At 40.3% G+C, this 22,576-nt stretch overlaps 1 protein-coding gene across 4 annotated transcripts in view; it reads left to right on the forward strand.

Annotated features, from left to right (window-relative positions):
* The first annotated feature begins 4,820 nt into the window (after positions 1-4,820).
* RFFL (ring finger and FYVE like domain containing E3 ubiquitin protein ligase) overlaps positions 4,821-22,576 on the forward strand; it is a 76,423-nt gene continuing 58,667 nt past the window's right edge. For all 4 annotated transcript variants that reach the window (XR_010024559.1, XM_063108979.1, XM_063108980.1 and 1 more), the window contains exon 1: positions 4,821-4,967. The gene's annotated coding sequence lies outside the window, so the exon portion shown is untranslated. The remainder of the gene's footprint in view (positions 4,968-22,576) is intronic.

Consider the following 22,576-nt stretch of genomic DNA (forward strand, 5'->3'; position numbering starts at 1 on the left):
AAAACCTGGCTTAAAGAGGCATAAACAATAAGGACACTTACTGTCTCTGATAATGTGAAATCCAAGGTTAGCTAATTCGATGGCTCACTGTCAAGTGGCATAGGGCCTTTCCATCTTTCTGCTGTGATCTCCTTTGGTGTTAGTTTTGTCTTCAAGTTCATTGCCCTCAGCAAAGCCTGGCTGCAGCCATTCTGAGCATCAATCCACCCAGGCATGACAATATCTACAGACAGGAAAGGGATCACCTCCTTGTATACTTTTAAGAACAAGGAAAACAGAGCCTCCTTCCAACCAAAGCAGACTTCCCTCAAAGCTCATTGCAGAATTTTTTCATGCACCCATGTCTAAATCAGTAACTGGCAAGGGAAATGGGACCACTATGATGGACTCAGACCAACTAGGAAATAGCCCTGGAGCGGGGGCCAGGGGCAGGCTTTCCTGAAGCACATGCTGTGGTCATTGGAAGAAAATGGGGGTTCTACTAGCAAGGAGGGAGTGTGTGTGGATGAACTGGATGGTGGATGGGCAACCACTAGAGCCTGCCACAGTCCAGGAGACAAATTGATCAAGGCTCTCATACGTGTCTTTAGGCCCTTTATAGACATCTCATTATGACCTTAGGACGGCCTTGTGGCATAGGGAATCATTCCATCTTACAGACAGTAAATGGGAGCTCAGTGAGGTTAAGGACATAAAGTTAGTAAGTGGCAGCATGGGAAATCTAAACTCCAATCTGTCTGATACCAAACTCACTTCCTCCCATCTTCATGCTGCTTTTGGCTATAAATATGTAAATGTTTCAACAAAACTTTTTTTCATACTTTGCCTTGATAGCAAAGGCTGCACATCCCAATGTCTTTTCAGCTTAGCTCACCATAAAAAGCTGGATCAGAGATCTACTTTATCAGCTCTTTCTGATTTCCCCCAGGGAAGTTAGAGAATGACAAACACTTGGAGAAGGCACATATTGTTAGTATTAGAGAAAACTGGAGGTTTAGGGGGAAATAAAGCTGATTAAAAAAAACAGCAGGGTCTGTGCATCTCTGAGATGTGAGCCAGGAGGAGATAAGGGATTTAGATGCATATCCTAGTACATTTTTGCTGTATTTTGGCATGGAGTTGTCTGGGCAGAGTTTAAACTGCAATTCTGTGTGCTGGAAATGGGTATTGGAGAAGGCTCTGAGATGCAGAGAGAGTAAATTAGAGCTAGGCATATTATTAATCAAAGGATAACCTGACAAAGGTGCTTTTCATCATTTTTTCTTGTCCTATTGCTCTGGCTAGACTAGCTTTCAGTACTCTGTAAAGTAGAGGGAACAATAGCCGTCATCTTTTTCCTGACTTTAGTGGGCTCCTTCCAATATTTTAACACTGAGTTAAACGCCTTAGGGTCCATGTAGTTACCTTTTATCAAGGTAAAGACCACATTGCATTTCCCGTCAGTCTTGGAAGGGTAGTCCAGGTATTGGCTATTACATTTGCCATGGATAGAGTTCCCTGTCCCAGCCAGTGGAATGTCCACATGCCCTGGAGCTGTACAACTGCACATCAGCTACTGCCCAGGTTTGACTCCTTGAATAGCCTGTGGATCTCTGCTCTTCCCTGGCTCTGTAGTCTCTCGGTATAATAGTCTCAGTTTAAGTTTGGGTTTTGCCAGAAAACAGTGGGCCTGTGCTGAAAAGGATACAAAGTCAAGGAACAGGATTTTTTTTACATATCAACTAACCTGGTTCTGGCTTTGACATTTACTTGCTGTATGACATTGGATGAGTAACATAGCCTCTTTAAGCCTTAGTTTCATCCACTGTGAAAAGGGAACAATAATACCTGCTTCATAGAGTTGTTTTAGGGTCATATAGCTTATGTTAAACACTGAATACTTTTCCAGGCATGTAACAGGTACTCAAACTCATCATTGTGAAGTTTATGATGGGAGGTACTGATGACAGTCTTCTGTCCAGGCAGAACCAACTTCATGGTCATGTGGCCAGTGCAGTCACACAGGGCCCGATGCTTAGTAGGGCCCTGCACTTAGTTTAATGCTCTGATGTTGCCGTCTTGAAATTCTTAATTTTTGAACAAGGGTTTCACATTTTGCCTAGTGCCCTGAAAACTAGGTAACCAGTCCTGTCTCCAGGAATGGGTTGAGCTCTAGTACTGGCCCTTCTCTTTGAGAAACATCCTACCACTGATTTCTTGGGGAATAATTCCCTGGGAGACTAACCTCCCATAGAAAAATTAGAGTTAGCACACATATGTACAATCAATTATGTTTCAATAAAAAAATAGAAAAGTTAGAGTTAGCATCCTGTGTATGTTTATCTCTAACTGTTCCATTCTGGGGTAACCTACGCAGCCTGTCTCCGAAAGGAACACTTTATATTTCACAGAATTGTTAGGTTCAGAAAAATTAGGGAGGGTTGGTGAAGTGGAATGATGATTCGGGATTTTGGAATCAGGAAAAGATCTAGGCTCAAAATCCTGCTGGGCCCTTTCTGGCTGAGCTACTTGGACAAGGTAACTTCTGTCTTATTGGTAAAATCTGTGTTGCAGGGGTATTGCATATATCTTATTGGTAAAATTTGTCTCAGGGGAATTGAACAGATAATTTACATAAAGTGCCTTTCACAGACAGTCTAGCCCATAGTAGGTGCTCAATCACCATTAATTCTTCTGGCTCCTGGCAGAAATAACAAAAATTAAGGCACTAGGATTACAAGCCATGCTGCTACTAATAAAATAAGTAATATATTTTTTCACTGCTGTTTGGGGAAAGGCATGTGCTTTATAAATATGTGTTGGAAAGTACTTAGCAAATGAGTAGAAATAATAAAGAATATGTCAAAGTAAACAGCTCCTGTAAATATGTCACTTGGTAGACAAATTAGTGTTTTACTACTAAATACTATTGCTCACTGAAAAGGATTTCAGATTACTTGCACAATGGATACATTATTGAGTGCCTCTGTGGAAAGGCGCGATAAAGATGAAAAATAGTAATGGTGATAATGCCTAAGGTGGAGAAAGGAGGAGTGTGGGTAAATGCAGCTCCAAGACCTCCTTGTTTCAGTGATATGCACATTATTTAGCAGCATTCCAATGATTTAACTGTAATATGGGCCAGAGGGTCCAGAAAAAAAATTTCCATGGGATGTTATGAATCCAGACTCCAATTATTGGGTACAATCAGTGGATTAAGTGCACTCCCTTTCAGAACTGAGCGCTCAGCTTTTGTAAACTAAAGACATATCTGGGTCTCACCCTACCCTTATTCTGGACCTGTTAACTTTCTGTGGCTATAAATCATATTGAAAGAATGAGAGATGTGGTGGAGAAAGCAGTGCTTTAATCACAACTCATGAATCCATTTCAGGATTGAGAGGATAGACAAGGTCCTGCATCTCAGGAGAAAAGGAACCAGGGAGGGAAAAGAGGGGACAATAAATGCCTTTGTGGGGGGAAATAAAGCCCTGGAGGGAAGCAGAGAAGACAGGGACTTGGATCAAGGAAAGTTATAAAAATAGCCAAGTAGGAAAAAGATGGGCATACTTAATTCAGGTGCAGGAGGCCTCTGCAAGGCCAGTCTACCAAGCATTCCAGGTGGTAGAAAGAACTGGTTTCACATTCCAGCTCTGCCTTTTTCTAACTAGTAACTGCTTTGGATAAATTACATAGATCCTCAATGATAACATGAGAATAATAGTACAGTTAGTTTGCTGGGTTGTGAGGACTGGAAATAACACTTGTAAAGTGAGTCTGATATGTATACATATTATTTTTACTTCACTTGTCCTTATGATATTATTTTAAGATACAAATTGCTCAGAAAGCCTTTGGGAGGTCTCTATAGGATCCTAAAGCACAACAAAATTAAGTGTCACTAGACACCAGTTAGAAGAGGGATTAGAATTTATATTATTTTTATGACTAGGCATCGTCTTAGCCCATGCTGGCTAATGATCCCCCACGCTACCCTGCTGCTTTATAGTTTACCAAGAACTTCTACATGCATTAGCTCATTTAATCCTCCTATCAGCCTGCATTTCTGGGATGAGGAAACGAGTTCAGAAAGGTTAAGTACCTTGCTGAAAGGTACACAGGTGATGAGAGACCAGGATGGGCTGCTCAGCAGAGCATTTTCGTTCTACCACAGCCTTTCTCAGCAGCTTCTTCACCTTCTAAGGTGAAAGTGCTAATCCTAGGGGATTAAGACTGGGAAATGCTAGACAGGGAGGTGCCATAGAGTGAGTGGGACAAGCATGGGTTTTGCTGTACCCCAGACCGAGCTTCTAATACCTCCCACCTATGGGAATTTGAATAAGCTGGTGAACTCCGACGGGCCTGGGTTTTTTCAGACGTGGGGTGGGAAATCATCACCTGCTCATAGCATTGTCCTGAGGAACGATGAGATCGAGTGAGGCAACTTTCAAACTGCTATCATAAAACGAGTTCAGAGAGAGGGACTCGCTCAAGGTCACTAAGCCGGGTCTCGGCCTACCTGAGACATGGATCTGGACCCTCCAGTCCTCAGGCAGAGCCTTACAACCAACGCAACGAGGAGCGGCGGCTGTCCTACCATCTACCCCGCCCCGCCTCCGGGAGGCTCGGCTCCGCCAGGGGGCGCGCGCAGGGGCCACGCTCTAGCCCGCCACGCGCATCGCTCCTCTCTATGGTGGCTCGCGCGCGGCGGGAACGGAGGCGCGCTCCCGGGAGGGGGCGGGACCTAGCAGGGGGCGGGGCCGCGCGAGGGGCGGGAGCGGCCGGGCCGGGCCGGCTAGGGATGGTTGGGGGGGCCGACTTCCTGGGGCCGCCCGTGGGGATGTCACGACCGTCCCCAGATGCCCCTCAACCCAGGAGACGACGCCGCCGCGGCGCAGTCCGCAGCCCCCCTGTCTGAGGCGTCCGCGGCCCGGATCCGGCCCCTCCCCTTCCCTCCCAGGTGTGGGCCGGGCAGGCGGCCGCGGCAGGTGAGGAGGCGGCGGCGGCGCTGGGGTCCGCGGGGCGCCCGGCCTGGGGTGGAGTCCAGGGAAGGACGAGGAGCGCTCTTCGGCCTCCGGTGCCGGCAGGCTGTGGTCTGAGGCGCTTCCTCTGTGTGGGGCGCGGCCTGGGACTCTCAGTGCCGTACAGGGGATGGGAGAAACCCCTTTCCCATTGGAAGTCTCTGTACTCAGGGCAGCCCACACCTGTCCTATTAAAAGTCCCCTCAAAGAAAGCATTTCACCTGTGGGGGCGGCACAGAAGGCTTGTGTCCTCAACTAACTCCAAGCGCCTTACAGACCGGCAGGTCCAGCTGGCTTGTGGGGGAAAGATGCCTCTTTGTACGGCAGAGGAAACTGAGGCAGTTTGCGGCGGCCTCTTGCCTCTTTCAAAGAACTGGCCTGCCCCCGCTTCCTAGTGGAGGAGCCCTGAGGGGTTCTCGGAAGAGCGAGGCGGCTGGAGGAGGGAGATTTGGAGTTTGGAGGTTTGATGGAGAAGTTTGGGAATGCGGTTCTCCCCCCAGGGTCCACTGCTCCCTCTCTCGGGAGTTGCCCTCTGTTCAAGATGTGTGTGAGGTCGCTTCTGTGCGGTAGTGGCTGAGATGGAGAGGCAAGTGGGGCTTCTCTTCAGCTGGCTGCCTAGGAGACATTTGACCAGGCGTAGGGAAGCCTGGCTAGACCAAGGGAGCCGAGAGCCTCCGCTGGCATCGCTCTGCTCAGAGCTTGATTTCAGGCCGGCAGAAGAGACAACAGCATATTTTCTCCTTTTTGTTGGTCTGTCATTTGTTCTAGGAGGGAAAAAAAAAAAAGGCTTGTGTAATCAAGGAAGAGTGTACCATGCTCCACCCAGTCTACCAAAGGGAAGGATAACTGTTAACTTGGAAATAGGGCTTTACCCACAACTGTCACTTTGCACCCTGGTTAAAGGCCAGAGTGACGTAATGAACCAACATCCCTAGGTGCATGTGGCCTTCTAAGAAAGGAGTTAAGTTCTTTATGCATTTCTTTGGTAATTTGGAGGACAGAGAGACTTCCTGTCAGCACTGTTGATACAACTGTATGGGGAGCGTTGTGGTTCTCCCAGTGACTTCAACTTACTGAAATGTGGGCAAGGCTGCCCATTTATTGTATCATTTTTCTTGGAATGAGACGAGGTGCTGGGCTGAGTTTAGAGTTCTAGGGCTGGATGATGACCGTGATATTTCCTTTCTGTTCAGGGGATTTCAAGTTTGACAACTTTATCCTTTTGCCTGATTGCATTCTCTTTCACTTCAAGGAAACAGATGATGACAAGCATTTCTGAAACTATTGCATATTTCCAAATTCTGGACTTCAGAGTGCAATTCACGCAGTATAGTTTATTTAGAAGTGTTATTTTCTTAAGTTTGAAAATGGGTATTGTGCATAACAAGTGCAGATTGATATGGCAAGGCTAACTAGTAACTTGATTGTGCTTGAAGACAATGTGCATATAATCTAGGACACACACATATGTTAATGTCTATCTAACTACAAAAAATAGCCCACTAAGGGGCTGGCCCGTGGCTCACTTGGGAGAGGGTGGTGGTGATAACACCAAGGCCACGGGTTCGGATCCCTATATAGGGATGGCTGGTTAACTCACTTGGGAGAGCGTGGTGCTGACAACACCAAGTCAATGGTTAAGATCCCCTTACTGGTCATCTTTAAACAAACAAACAAAAAAATAGCCCACTAAAAACTTTCATACTCATCATGTTGTTGGCTATTATCCTGATTGTTTATATTGGGATCAAGGGCTTGTAAATCCTCTAAATTGACCAATTTAACCAATTGCTAAAATAATACAGGGCCGGCCCATGGCTCACTCGGTAGAGTGCGGTGCTGATAACACCAAGGCCACGGGTTCGGATCCTATATAGGGATGGCCGGTTTGCTCACTGGCTGAGCGTGGTGCTGACAACACCAAGCCAAGGGTTGAGATCCCCTTACCGGTCATCTTTAAAAAAAAAAAAATAATAATAATAATAATACATACAAAAAGAGAAGGCTATTCTCAGAAAACTTAAAAATTGTTTTTCAAACTGTCTCACAGCCAAGCCAGTTAACGTAACTCTGCGTAGTACCATCTAATAGGAAAGCCTCTTTAATTGGACTCTTCAAACAGCAGTAGGAAAGCCATTTTCAGTGACCAGCATTTAAGACAAAGCAAACAACAAAAATAACAAAAAGGCACAATTTCTTTTCTAATTACATGTGCATTGTGATGTTTAATACAGCTACACCCATCTGTATGAGGGTTATGCCTAGGGCTTTCTGAAAACACCTACATAAACCTAAGGAGTGTTAGGGGAACTAATTCCACCTTGATATTTATTGTTGTAATAGAACCTTTAATTCTGCTATTGTTTTAATCCTAGATTAGAGACTTTTATACCAAACTTGTATTAGCCATAGTGTTTATCTTTTGTGAGGAAAGATTTAACCTCTGTACCTTATCTAATAACTCCTACAATACAGAGTTAAGATAATTTAGTTTAATGAGATTACGTAGCTTAAATTGCTATGGGTGAGGTCTCAAGGGAAGGTCTGCTTCATTATGATTATTGTTGTTTGGTAATGGTTACTGGTTTGGTGATGGTTACTGTTTATTAGTTTTGTTTGGCTACTGTTATGGTCATGGTTACTTGGTGTTTATTTAAGATTTCGGCAATTTTAGGGACGATCTTTTCATATACAAACAACTGACTCCTATTTCTTTAATAGGGAAGTGGTCTGGCCTCTTTCTTGTTTTGTGACTTTATATGATATACATATGGAGTTTTAAAATCCTAAAAACTAATTGGGCGCTTAGTAGGATATCCTATTTTCTCTCACATAAAAACCATCTCAGGGAGGAATTGGCCTCTTTGTTGAAAGATCTTAGCTCTCCCTGTTTCCAGGATTTAACAGATGCCATGGTCAGGACAGTGATCATATCTAATCCTGTTAGGTCAGTATTGGTTTAAACCCATTATCCTTCCTCTTCATTAAGACTGTCATGAAGTTCCTCCTTGGCTTTTCTTATTCAGGTCGAATATTTCACATTTTTGATGCATTTGGGCCTGTTAACATTCTGAAGTGGAGCTAAGCAGTTGGTTAAAAGAGTCCTCCTGCATGTTTTTAAACATTTTCCTTTTTCAAAGCAAGCATAAAATCTGCTTGTCCTCTTGGGGAAAACCAGCTCTTTGAATCTGATAGTAAAACAAAAGCTGGTTTTTCCAGCTTTCTACCAATAGGAGATCTTTGTTATTCTTTCCTTATTTTTTTTTTTTTTTTTGCCAGTATGGTGACTAGTGAGTAGTAGTAAAGATGACCCGGTGGCATTGTGAGATCCTGAAGTCTGCTTAATCATCAAAAGAAGGTCACATTGTTTTCAATGCAGCTTTAGCCTTTTTAGCATGTTTAATTGTAAGGAGTTCCCAAAAGCCAACTAGCTGCTCCTTGAAGGATTTGGTACCTGGCAGTTTGTCACAGTCAGGAGGGAGGCATATTTTTTAAAATGCAGATTTCCCAGCCCCACCTCCTGGAGATTTTGATTGTGTGGGTAAGTGATGACCAGGAACCTACATTTCAAAAATTGCATCTATTTCCAAAAAGGCCCCCTAAGTGCTTCTGATATACAGCCAAGCCATATGGAACTTTGGAAATTGGAATTCATTTCTCTTCCCTTTTTCTTTTCTTCTTTTAAAAAATATTTTTTAATTGGAATTGTATGCATTGAAATTCTTTATAAATTAGTAGTGCCTGTAATAACATCATTATGCTATCCAGGATGTTTGATTTGCTAGAATAGCCCATTTCCCAGTCATGACAGATAACAAAGAGCTTTTATAACTTTTATGTAAATTGCTTTACAGCAAGCCCTCCTCCCCCCTGTATTATCTATCAGGAGTCATGAGGGAGGGTTTTTGGTGAAAGTAGCTTCCCTTATTTTATGAGTGGACAAATGAATGATAATGTGGAAACAACTGGAGGTCTGAATAGGTAGTCAAATGTAGTTATGATGAGTGTTAGATGCCTGGGAATTCTCTGTATGTAGGATTTTAAAGCCAACTTGCCAGTTCTATTTCGACATAGTTGAAGCCCTTATTGAAAATAATAGGTGCTTAATAGTAAAATTTAGTCACAGGTCCTTTGTTGAGTTCATGGAAGAAAAAAAAATTACTGAAATACAGAACCATCTGAGTTAAAACAGAATCAGGCACTAAATATGTGAGGAAATTAAACTTGGGAAAAGCCTAACAATTTATGAAATAGGCAAACTTGATTTTGAATCCTGGCTCCTCCACTTCCTGGCTGTGCTAGCTTAGGCAAGTTAATTAACGTCTGTGAGCTTCATTTCTTCATTTGCAAGAAGAAAATAGGAATAGTATCTGGTAGGATTATGTGGATTAAAAGAGGAAAAATATGGTCTTTGTGTATTGTAGGCAACTCAATAAATGTTCCTTCTCCCACTTACTCACAGATTTTTATTCTGTAGGCTGAAGATGTCTTTCTAAATCTAGCCTTCTCTGTATCTCTTTCCAGGAATATCTTCTCAGTCTGCCCTTTCAGAAAATATATGAAAGAGTGATTGAGGACTAAAGTTAAGAACCAGAGGATATGGGTAAGAAGAATGAGTCATAGGAGAATTAGCAACATTAAAGAAGTTTTTTTAGAATGAATGGAGTGTTGGCACTTACGCAGAGTTACTGTCTGCAGGAATAAATTAATAATATTATCCAAATTCTGCCCTATGTGTTTGGACAGTAGCCTGGGAGCTCAGATTAGGCTAGAAGGTTTTGAGAGTAGCCCTATTGAATAGCACCTGATATCTATTTCTTATCTTTCTTTTCCTTATCTCCTTTTTGGTCTCCTTTGTTTTTCTTTCCCTCTCCTACTTTTCCCTCTTTCCTAGGTACCCTTCCTTTTGATTTGACAGTCATGCCACAATAATTACAGGCCAGGCCCCTGTAACGGGAGGCTAAAAGAGATTGCTCGTTGCTAACACCTGTCTCCCAGCTAAATGAATAGGCTCTTTTGTGGGCAGGATGTTAAAAAAGCTGATTAGTACAATACTGGCTTAAAGGACGTATTAATGATAAAGCATATGTAATTTATGGAGTGATTTAAAGCCATTTTAGAGATTAGTTTCTTATACTATATATTTTTATATTGAATTTGGATGTCAGTTGAATTTCTACATCTAAACAGTGAATCTGTTTATTGCTTAAACAGACTAATGACTGTCATATTCATTGAGAATCATTTATATTCTAAAGAAATTTCTACCCTTAAGGGCCTTTGTATTGTTTGGCAAATGTCTAACTAGTCTGTAATACAATTAAAGTTTTGTTCACTCTGCTGCTGACATAATTAGTTTAATTTCTGTTCCTTATATATTTCTGTTGGCAGCTGGAAAATTAAAATACTAGATGTGGTATAAGACTGCTTTTTTGAAGGGTGATTTTACTGTCAGTTGAATGGACTTGAGCCCCGGGGTACATTTTTAAGGATGTCTTATTCAACTTTCCGGTAATAGTCTCTTTCTCTCTATAGAATTAATGTATTAAAACACATAATTGGCTGTTTAAGCATTCAGAAGTACAATGTTTGGCCTTTTACCCTGTGATTATATTTTTTCCTATGTCTCTTTTGAGGAAATGAGTGTAATTTTTGGAAACTCCTAAGTATATTACAGTTACTTGAGCACGTGAACTTTGCAAAGACTAAAGAATGGAGTGTTTTTCTCTGATAAGCTGTATTATTTATTTCCCTCCCCAAATCATGGTTCTGTTCTTTTTAGATCATAGTGTTTGCAGACCTGATATGAAATAAGAAAGGCTGATGCCTGGTAAATCCTCTTCACAATTTTGCACTTAATTACTCTAATTCACACTTAATTTCCTACAAGATTCTTGGAGAGATTCTCACCAGGCTGCTGATTTCATGGAGTTATGACCTATGCAAGTTTTTATTAGAGCTGCTGTTTTTTTTTTTTTTTTTTTAAGTGACCTTGGTCTGGTAATTTCTCCATTGTGCTCTCCTGTAAAGATAAAGCAAAACCTTCTTGCTCTCTCAGCAGCCTTTTTCAGCTGCTACTCCCCGTTTGCTGAATTTGAGCACATTTGAATTTTTGATTTTGTTGAGCTAGTATAACTTACTTTTAAAGCTGCCCTTCTCTGATGCTACAGGTTAAGCCTATATCTTCTAGTTTAACATTTATATGCCTTTTCTAGAATTGCGTATAAAGATATGGTTTCATTATCTCTGGGTTGTGGAATTATCAGGGCTCTCTGTTGAAGTCATTTGTTTCCATCAGGCTAAGAGTAGGGGAAGTCTATTAGATTTGAACTGCTTGGAGCCGGTGTTATTTGCTGAAATATTTTAACTGTCTTAATCTACTTTAAAGAAATGCTGCCTAGTCATCCTGAAAGTTACAGGAAGTTAAGCCAACTGGAGGCCCTGCTTGCAGCTGAGTGGTTAAATACAATTCATTAGTAATCAGCACCATTGTTTACTTGCAACTGCTGGATTATGTTAAAAGATTTGAAAGGAAAAAAGCTTTTCTAAAGTAAATAGAACCTCCTCCCCCCACCCCACACTCCATGCTCTTTTCATTTCCTTTGGAAAACCTTTCTAGTTTCGGTACTGATCATATGCATAGACTTAGTGGCAGATGAATCAATATATTCTATCCTGAAATATATGGAAAGTGTGTGCCCCACCCCCTCGCATTTTCTGTGGTTCTTCCAGTGCTTTTTAACTTTCATAATGATTAAGATACCTGCTTCAGAAATAACCAAGTCTTGTCCTCTGTCGACTTTCAGCCTTCTCCTAGGTCTTGAGTTAGTGCGTGCGTAGCCAATTGCAGTTAGGCGGGATTATACCCCCTCTTAACATGCTAAATTATTAGTTTACATGATGTGGGAGAAAATTAATCAGAGCTTTATTCAAAAATGCTGGGCAAAGGAGTGTTCTAATTTGGGGAAAAGAGTGGAGTGTTTTCTAGGGCTTTAGGAGTACTAGGTCAGCTGAAGTTCAGCTAGTTTGAGGAATACTTAGTCAAGGATGGTTCTCAGAATTGTGAGGAATTGTTTTTGCAGATTATCAGCCATTGTTTGGGCAATTTGGATTTTTATCAAGGGGTGGAGAGGATCTGTTAGGGGTTAAAATAATGTGCAAGGGGGGTGGGAAGGAATAATTTCTGGGACAAGGACTTGCCCAGTCCACAGTGGAAAATTCTTAGTCCTTCAGGTTCTTTTGTCTGCTAGATTCAGATACCATTCTTGGCAACACCAAGGTCAAGGGTTCGGTTCCTTGTGCCAGCCAGCTGCCAAAAAAAAAAAATGTTTCCACAGGTACCATTCTTGGTCATTTTATCATATACTGATGAAAGAGTTTGCATAATCATTCTACGTCAGAGCTGAAGTATACCTTAGCCAGTGTTTACTGAGGGTCTGGGGGAGAGATGTCAGAATATTTCTGGAGAGCTTGACAAAGAGCACTCCACCTTACCTGTCTACCCTTGGACATATGGTTGGACTCCAGATAACTGAATCATCACCCCCCACTCCCATTGATCTAGTTCAGTGTTTTCCAACTCTCTGGATTGTTGACACAGTTGTAGACTTGCAGCTTGAGGAATAGTGACTGTGAAACCGTCGATTAATGAGGGACATAAAATGATTGTTCTGTGGCTTCACCTCCAGATCATCTTCATCAGGTTTCTAAATTGCATTTGCTTGATAAAAATCTTTTACACAGCACATCAACATATCTCTTGTACTACCAAAGCCAATATTAAAAATGTAAGTATGTTGATAATTATGTCTAATTTGGTTTTTATTTGAAATGCAGTCTATCTACACCTGCTCTGTTATTTGTGGAAATGCTTGCAAATAACTGCCTGAAATCTTTCTCCATGTTTCATTTTTTTTAGAAACACAAACATTACAAAAATTTGTCTCGGTGGGAATGGTACAGAATTTAAGAGTTCTGAACACCATCAAGAAAGCAGTTTTTGATGCTTTTATTTGTGTGTATTTTAATACGCATATTTGGCCTTCCCAACCAAACCTCATATTTTAAAATGGAGAAAAGTTGAAATTTGCTGTTACATGTTACAAATATTGTAAGTGTACTAAAATATGCTTTCTGTAAGTTTTAATTTACTGATTTAAAATATTTTTCTTAAAATAATTTCTTTATTGGGAATTACAAATTGTGACTTTTTTCATTCCTAAAGGCTTTAATAAGATTATATATTACGGCAATAGATCTCAAATTGAGTGTGCTTCAAAATCTCCTGGGTGTTTGTAAAAAATGCAGATTCCTGGTTCCTAGCCCAGATCTGTAGAATCAAAGCATTTGGGAATGAGATGGGGGATTCTATGTAGTTTATCTGCAGACCCCACTTGGAGAAAGTATTTCTGTGAGAAACAATCATACATTCAGACAAAAAAAAGTTGAGAAATGCTGATCTTAGTCTACTGGCTTTATTCTGCAGAGGAGGAAATAAGGGCACAGAGCAGTAAAGAGACTAGACTCACCAAGGGTTTCCAGCTAGTTAGTTGGCTCCTGCACACCAGAAGTGAGGTCTACTGACTCCTGATTGCTGCTCTTTCTATTAGCTCACTCTATCGTGCCTCTTCAGTGGTTTCTCTGATTGCCTTTAGAAATGCTAAATAGTGAGGTGCTTGGATTCCTTCAGAACAATAATGACTTAATTGGCACTTAATTGAGTGAAAAGTGAGTGCTTCTTAAACTGTGTGTTGAAGGATCAACTGTGTAAAGGTTTCCCACTCCCCCGCAATCTGTTGCCAACCAGTATTTTTATTTATTTTTAAAATTATTTTATTTTTTTAAAAGATGACTGGTAAGGGGATCTTAACCCTTGACTCGGTGTTGTCAGCACCACGCTCTTCAAGTGAGCCAACCGGCTATCCCTATATAGGGATCCAAACCCATGGCCTTGGTGTTATCAGCACTGCACTCTCGCGAGTGAGCCACGGGCCGGCCCTACCAGCCAGTATTTTTTAAAAGTACAAGAACAATGAGTTACTAGAAAAATCATGCTCTTGGACGTCACAGCAGTGTCAGAGGACTAGTAAAGATTTCTAAATGCTTACTTTGATTTTTTTCTGTTTATCTTGACATGGACCACTAGCAGTCTGACACGCACACTTTGAATAGCATTGTTCTAGGTAGTTCTGAGGACATTTTAAGAACTTGGTATCAGAAGTCTTTGATCATTTTCCTCCTCATGCCAGTCGTAACTGAAGCGACTGACAGAATTCCCATTCTTACCTGGGGAGAGAAGTTCCATCACTTTGTGATGTCCTTTGTCTGAACCACAATTTTAATACTTGGGGATTAGGTGAGGGATGTTTGCTTTTAATATATTTAAGAGTAAGTTGATAAACTTGCATTTGGTTCCTATATCAGGAAGCATATTCACCTCTTTTGACTAAACACTAGAAAGGAATTTCCAAATTCTTGGCCTGTAACTTAACTCACAGGTAATAAAGATGCCTAAAGGCAAAAGACAGAATAAAATTTGGGGGTGTGCAGTTTCTTGAGAAACTTCAGTTTGTGTTTGCTTTTTAGAAGCCTTTTATAAGTAATCTGGGAAGAAGCATTATTAGTTTGTGTGGCTGTAATGTCAAAATTAGTGTTGATTTGAAGCGGGGGTGGGGGTGGGGGGAGAATCTCCATGCATGCTTTCTGTCTGGGTTTAATTAGTTGGATGAAATGTCAAACTTGATAGATTATTGGAGCTGTTATTTTGGTAGTTAAACAATAATGAAACTGTTCAGATGTTTTTAGGGAACATTGCTTCCTGTGTCTGGACTTTGCACAGGAGAAAGTTTCAATTGTTCAGAAGCAATTCTAGTTAGAAAATGTAGCTTCTGTGGCTCCTAACACAGCTGTCTAAATTACTATCTATATTGGGGACTTTGGACAAGTATTGTTTAACACTTTTGGAAACAATTTATGTTTCTGATTCCAAAAATGTCTGTGGTTGTTCCCTGAATAGTTGAGAAAACTAGAAATGGGAGAAAGGTATTGCATGTATCTAGGTTATCCAAGTCAAGTGTTTTTTCTTTAAGCATCTCTAGAACAAACCATCTTTTTAACTAAGGACGGAGGTTTATGGGACTGTCGTTGACCCCATGAACCTTTCTTTCCTAGTTAAATGACTCTTCAGTAGGATAGCATGTTGTCAGGCTGTGTGCCAGACTTCAGAGGGCTTTGCTTATTATAACTTTGATTAGCAGAGAGGGGTGGGGAACATGAGTGTTAAGGGTACAGATGTTTTTGAAAGTCTCTCTGCCTGCTATGGGAAGTCTTGACTTTTTTTTCACTTTGAACATTTCATTTGGTGACGGATGTTATAAAACTGTCTTTCCAAACAAGCCCCCTTTCCTATTGAAATCATATGTTGGCCACAGGAGCTTGGGAAGCGCTGGGTGTGCTCGGTAGGATTTATTTTACTCATTCCATTGTGTAAGATGATGCTTTTTTCTGAATGAAATCGTATGCATTCTTCAGTAGGAGTTAGGGGAAGGCTTATTCTTGTCTAAAAGTATGAAAGAATTGTGTGTAAGACTGATCAAAAGACTGGCATTTATTTTGTTATGTGTTACTTCTATTTGTACTATATTTTACCTGTATAAAAATTACCAACAGTTATTGTGTGCTTTCTGTGTGCCAGGGAATTTACTATATTGACTCATTTAATCTTCCCAACAGGCCTATGAGGTATGTAGGTACTATCATCTTTGTTCCAGAGATGTGAAAGTACAGCAGAGAGAAGTTAAATCATGGACCTTAGGTCACACAGCATTCAAACCCAAGTAGTCTGGCTGTAAACGTTGAGCTTGCAACCACTGGGCTACAGTTGCCTCACTCCATAGCTCATCTAGTAGTAGTATTTTCAGAGTGGGTCTTTACCATGTGGGCTTAAAACTATGGTTCCATTTCATACCATGGGGGCTTAAAACTATGCTTTTATACTGGGCCTCCTTGTGTGGAATGCAATTTAAAAATGGTGTTAGCAATACTTGTTACTTGTTTTACTAGTTTTAGTTCTGTAAGTGTATTTGATATATAAGCCAGGCAACCCTTAAAAACACATTTGGCTAAATAGCTACATCATTGGGTTAGAGAAGAATTCGTTGGTGGTTTTTCATTTTTCAGTTTTTTTTTTTTTGGAGTGTCTTCCTGTTTGTCAGTAGGCTTTCCCAACCAAGGGGCCTCGTGCTGTAAGTAATATTGGTAGAGTAAACGGTGATAGACCATTTTCAGTCAGAAGCAGAATAGAAAGTATAACTTGGTTATCTGGACTTGAAGCAAATATTCTGCTTTCGGTGCTCATGAAGTCCCATGAGGATGGGTTTGAAGAATCACAGAGGAAGCATCGGTTTTATTTTTTCCACCAACCTCTCCCTCATGTTTTGGAGATTGCTACAGAGACTTTTGTAAGAAAAACTATTTGCATAATGAAGCCTGTCACATGTGAGGTGCCCTACCTGGTAACCACATCTTTGACAATTTATTTGTCTTATTGCTGTGGTTTTCAGATGTTTTTGATATCAAACACAGCACTTTTGACTGCCTGCTGAGCTGAAATTGCAGAGAGTTTATTCTGCATGGGTTACTTCTGCTGCCTTCTGGCCTATTGCTCATGGTTTTGGGGGAGCTTAGATAAAAATACCAGGAGGGATAAGGGCACAAGTAATGCCTGAATGTATTTCAGGTAGATGGGCCAGCAAACAATCCACACTTTAAGAATCTTTTTTTTTACTCCTGGCATAGTAAATACTGCAAAATAGTATGAAGCAGGCTGTGCTTTATAAACTTTTTACCTTTCTTAGTTCCCTGTAGTGGCTAGACAGTTGACTGAGTGGTTGCTTTTTTTTTTAACTTTTGGGTTTTTTTTGGTGACTAGTTGCCAAAACCCTTGACCTAGGTGCTAAACACCACACTCTAAACAACTGAGCTAACAGGCCAGTCCTAACTTCTTATTTTGAGATAATTACACATTTACAGAAAGTTGCAAAAATAGCAGAGTTCCCATGCACCCTTCACCCATTTTCTCCCAGTGGTTGCATCTTATTTAGTCATAATGCAGTATCAAAACCAGGAAATTGACATTGTTGTGTGTGTGTGTGTGTAGTTCTGTGCCATTTTATCACATATGTAGATTCATGTACGAACCACCACAATTGAGATACAGAACTATTCTGTCAATACAGAAATGCCCCTTGTGCTACCACTTTATACTCACACACGTCCCTTTCTCCCCACCATCCCTAAACCAGTAATCTGCCCTCTGTCTCTCTGTAATTTTGTCATTTCAGAAATGTTATGGAAATGGAATCACACTAGTATGTGACCTTTCGAGACTGGCATTTTTTACTTCCAAGTTGTTGTGTGTAGCAATATTTTGTTCCTTTTTCTTGCTGCGTAGTATTCCATGGTGTGGATGTTCCACAGTTTGTTTAACCATTTATCCATTGAAGGGGGCATTTTGGTTGTTTCCAGTTGGGGCTGTTACAAATAAAGCCATTATGAACATTTGTGTACAGGTGTTTGTGTGGACACAAGTTTTAATTTCTCTGGGTTAAATGCCTAGGAATGCAATTGCTGGGTCTTATGGTAAGTGTATATTTAGTTTTCTAAAGAAACCACCAAACTCTTTTCTAGAGTGTTTGTACCATTTTACAGTCCCACCAGCAATGTATGAGATCCTGTTTCTCTGTATCCTCATCAGCATTTGCTATTGTCACCATTTTTAATTTTAGCTGTTCTAATAGGTGGCATATCTGGTTTTGAAGTTTATCAGATTACAAAATAAAAATGATTTGACTGATGAAGGTAGAGTTTTGAGATGTGTATTTTTAGCCTTCCGTGTGAGTCTGCCTCTGTACAGTGAGATAGTGGTTTTTAACTCCCCTTCTGTGGTTTCGTTGAGAGTAGGACTCAAGAGGAACTCTTTTTAAGCAGCAGTACCTACCTAGTACAGCACTGCTCCTGGAACAGTACTGCCAGTGAACAAACTACGTTTTTAAAACTATAAATTTCTTGTTAACTCTTTATAAATTTGACTCCATTACTGTAGCCTTTTTTTTTTTTTTGGTGGGTGGCTGGTAGAAGAATCAAACCCTGGACTTTGGGGGCCGAGCCCGTGGCGCACTCGGGAGAGTGCAGCGCTGGGAGCGAAGCGACGCTCCCGCCGCGGGTTCGGATCCTATATAGGACTGGTCAGTGCACTCACTGGCTGAGTGCCGGCCACGAAAAAGACAAAAATAAATAAATAAATAAAACAAACCCTGGACTTTGGTGTTATCAGCACCATGCTTTAACCAACTGAGCTAATTGGCCAGCCCTATAAGCTACATATACTCAGAATTAGCTCAGAAAGGCCCTAAAAACTTGTTCAGATTGTTTTGTTTTATGTTATTTGTCAAGTGGTCTTGGGTACTTTATTTCTGACAATATTAATTAGCTTAAACTGCTCATTTAAAAATACTAAAATAGCATGCAAGTATATATATAAAGCAGAAGATAAATCCCCATCCCCACCAAAAGTAACTATTAAGTGGTTCTAGACTATTTGTTTTGTATCTCTCTCTGTGTATGTATGCATATGTATCTATCATATATATCTAAATATTCCCTACCTGCTGTACACAGGGTTTTTTTATTCTTTGAATGGGTAATGTGTTATGAGCATTTTTCCATGTGAATTTTTTAAAGCACTTAGTGCTTGGGACAGAGTTTTGGGTTCCTTTCTCTAACTTGTATTTATTCTGTTATAAAAGGGGTGAGTCTGGCTGGTTAGCTCAGTTGGTCAGAGCAGCCTTGTAACACTAAGGTCAAGGATTTGGTTCCCCTACCAGCCAGCTGCCAAAAAATAAAAAAAAAAGTAAAATAAAAGTGGGGAGATCCTTGTACTGGCCAGCTGCCAAGAATGAAAAAAAAAAAAGAAAAAAAGAGGGGGGAGGTGAGAGAGGTACCTTTGAAAGACCTAAAGAAAATCAATTTTATTCTTTATTATATGGATTTGTGTTGAAATAAGGTGGTAGATTTATTTGTAAGTAAATCTGTAAAATTCTGCATGTTAGGATGTATCTATCCACTTTATTATAAATAATAAAAGTCTGATTTTATGATGTGATCTCTTGCAGAACCTTGGGGGAAGTGAGAACTGTGAGCATAATAATCTTTAGAGAATGTGCAGACCTTTGGGTATTTGTCTACCCATCGGCTGCTTAGTCAGATGGAGTGTTTTCTTAAGTGCTACTGAAATGCACAGTTCAGTCTTTATTTTGAAATCTCTCCTTCTGTCTTCTCTCCCTCTGCCATTACTTTGATTACCTTGATGGGATGTTCAAGCTGTGCAGTCTTATCCTTTTATTTCCATAGCCTACAGAAGCCAGTTTCAAGAGTAACTGTAGGTGAACAGGTAATCTTATCTACTTGGCTAGAAATCACCCTTCAAGATGAAACATGTTGACAAAGGCCCACTAGACTTGGGAGTGTGAACAAAGGTAACTTAATCTTGTGGTATTTTTAGTGGAAACCAGGAAGTCTGACTTACTGGAGGCAGAGGATGTGTGTGAGGGAGAGAGTATGTGTGTGTGTATTTGAGGAGAAGAATCCAGAGGTATACAGTAAAGAAGAATTATGAATTCAGGAGATCTTCAAAGTTGAATTACAGAATCTTTGTTCTGAGAGGATGGTTACAGGGGCAAGATAATAGGACCTGAGCCTACTGGTCACTTCATTATGAAGCTATTAGAGTTGTTTAAGTGATGGAGTCTGCCCTTCTTCTGTATTAACAGCTTAGGAAAAAACCCAAGAAATAGCTTTGTATAGAAAATTACACTCATCAAATGGTTCCAAGATGCCTGTTGCTAGGTATCTGAAATGAGCTGCCCAAGATAGCAATTTGGTCACATTGCCGACTTTCTTTTTCTCTGTCTTGTTATCAGGTCCTCAGACTGTGTCCTGACAGCTTTGGATTCTTCTTTTTCCCACATGCTTGCTACTTTTTCAATTACTGACATATAGGAATGTAGTATTTCATTGTGCCTGAGGTAGGCAGTTGCTAGACTCTTGAATTTGGATACCTTTTCTGAGCTATGAAGTATTATACCATAGTGGATAATAAAGTGCCCACAATTACATTTTAGAACAGATTCTGGTAACCGTTCTAGTGGGGATAGACTGGGTTCGCATGCCCCCATGCACCTCGGGTTGTTCTGCAGCAAAGTGCTGTGAAGCAGGTCGCGCCTCATGCAGTGCCAGTTCCTATGTCTGAACATGAAAGTGGCTCGTTAAAGATTAAAGGGACCGCCTGGTCCTTCTGGTCCTTCTGGCCCTAAGATGGAATGATCTCCACCATGGCGACAGCCTTTGTCTCCCAGGAGAGGCCATTTTATATAGTAGGTTTGTGCTTCCAAATGTTACAGTAAGCCTGTGCTGGCTGATGCTGTGGTGATAAGTTGGCATTTGGGTGCTCTCAAGACATATGAGCTATATGCCATCCCATCGTTTGGATTTCTGAGCAAAACTGACTGACCAGAAGTCAAAAACCTCTACTTTCAACCCATGCCATTGGGGGAAGTTTTCTCCTTTGTTTTATTTTACTATTCTGTTGAGTTGAGTGAACTTTAATTTTCAAAGCCATAAAAATTCCATTAAGTACCATGTACTTACTGTATTCCAGGTGTGAAAATGTCTCAGTATAACAAGATTGTGGGTGACAGCTAAAATCCTTAATAGTTAGGATAATTGTCTCTGGGAGCTTAAAGACAGTAATGGTCCAACCAACAAAATAAATACCATTCAATGGTCATATTCTTTGTGGTTTTTATGAGTGAGGGGATTGATGTCGAGGACCTGCTCAGTGTGATTACTGTTCAGCTTGGTGGTCTTCTCAGACAGAAAAATCTTTTCATTTTACTCTGAGCAGTGCTTAGGGAACATAGCTGTGACCTCTCTGAAAACACGATCCAAGGCCTATCTGCATCACGATTGCTTGGGAGAGAGAGTTGCTTACTAAAAATTCAGATTCTGGGGCCTCCCTGCACTTCTGCTAATTCAGAATGTCTGAGGGACTGGGATGGTAAATGATCACTTTCAATAAGCATCCTTGTTGATTCTTAAGTACCCCTAGAGTTGATACTTGAGTATCTTAAAGCTTATTTTTCATGTTTAATTTCTGTGATTAGATGATAGATGTTTGGGTGGCACCCTTATTATTTTTCTTAAATAGTAGATACTCTAGTTTAAAAAAAAAAAAAAAAGGGTTACAAGATCCTGAACACCAAAGATTAGAATTTGTCAGCGCCCTTAATTATCAACAATGTGGAAGAGCCACTGATTCCTGGAAATTTGGGTTTATCAATTCACCATCTTCTCAGTCAGAAAAAGGATGTGGACATAAGTATGATTAATTTTGTTAAAAAGAAGAAATGTGCAGTACCATTTAGGATGCTGGGAGCAGAGAAGTAGATGAAAGGGAGGTATTGAGAGGAAAGAGTTTGAAGGGGAAAAGATTAAAACAGTTTATAAACTACAAAAATGTAAAGCTTTAACTGAATATTAAACTACCAAGTAATATTTGAATATATGCTTGCTGTAAAAAAAAAAAAAAAAATTAAATGCTAATAAAACTAAAAATGGCTCCTTGATCCTCGTTCCCACTGCAGTTCTCTCCCTGGTGTGTGTATCCTCCCAGATTTTTTTGTATGTATTTGGTAATTTTCTATGGATTTAGAAGACTACAGTTTCCTGAGAAATGAATATTTTTCTTTTTCTTTTGACACCTGCTTATTGTTTATAATGTTAAGATCTATTGCAGAAAGAAAAAATAAATGTGGACTAAAAAATGGCATCACATTTCTGTTCAAGTAAAACAATGAGTGAGGTTGTGTACAAATTTTATATATACATACACACACATAGCTACACACACATTACGTATCTGTTGAACCACTCATTAAAAAAAAACCCTGTAAATAGCTTTGGGTGGTAAATTACCTGAGTTTTAAAATAATGTATTGAAAGAACTTAATCTCAAAGCCACAGTTATTTTTCTTATTTCTCACATAGCCTCATATTCTCATAATTTTCCTATTACTTTAAAAAAACCTCAAGTGCCTGAATTCGTTAGTTCAAATTTAGCATCTTTTATAAGCTTTAAATGTGTAATCCTCAGCCTTTCCATTCTGAAAGAAAGAACTAGGATGGAGTATGGCTATATTTGGGGGGAAACTGATGAAAACTGTATCAGAATCCCAGAGAGGGAGAAGATAAGCTGCGATGGCTCTTCTCACCTACTTACTGGTGTCTCTCTGGGCAGCATTATGGAGTTCCCAAGCTCTGGGCCTCATGTTGCTCTTTGTATAATTCACATTTATTTGCTAGGTACAGTACCATCTAGATTTTCTCTTATTTTAAATTTAGTAACATAGAATGGGCCAGAAGCTTTTAAAAATAATACTTTGTTTTTTCCAAAGGAGGTTCCATATTTGTCTGTACCTTGGGAGTTGTTTCATATTAGAAAGTTTGTGACTTATCATCGT

The sequence above is a fragment of the Cynocephalus volans genome, chromosome 10, assembly GCF_027409185.1.
Source record: "Cynocephalus volans isolate mCynVol1 chromosome 10, mCynVol1.pri, whole genome shotgun sequence".
Classification (NCBI taxonomy): Eukaryota; Metazoa; Chordata; class Mammalia; order Dermoptera; family Cynocephalidae; genus Cynocephalus; species Cynocephalus volans.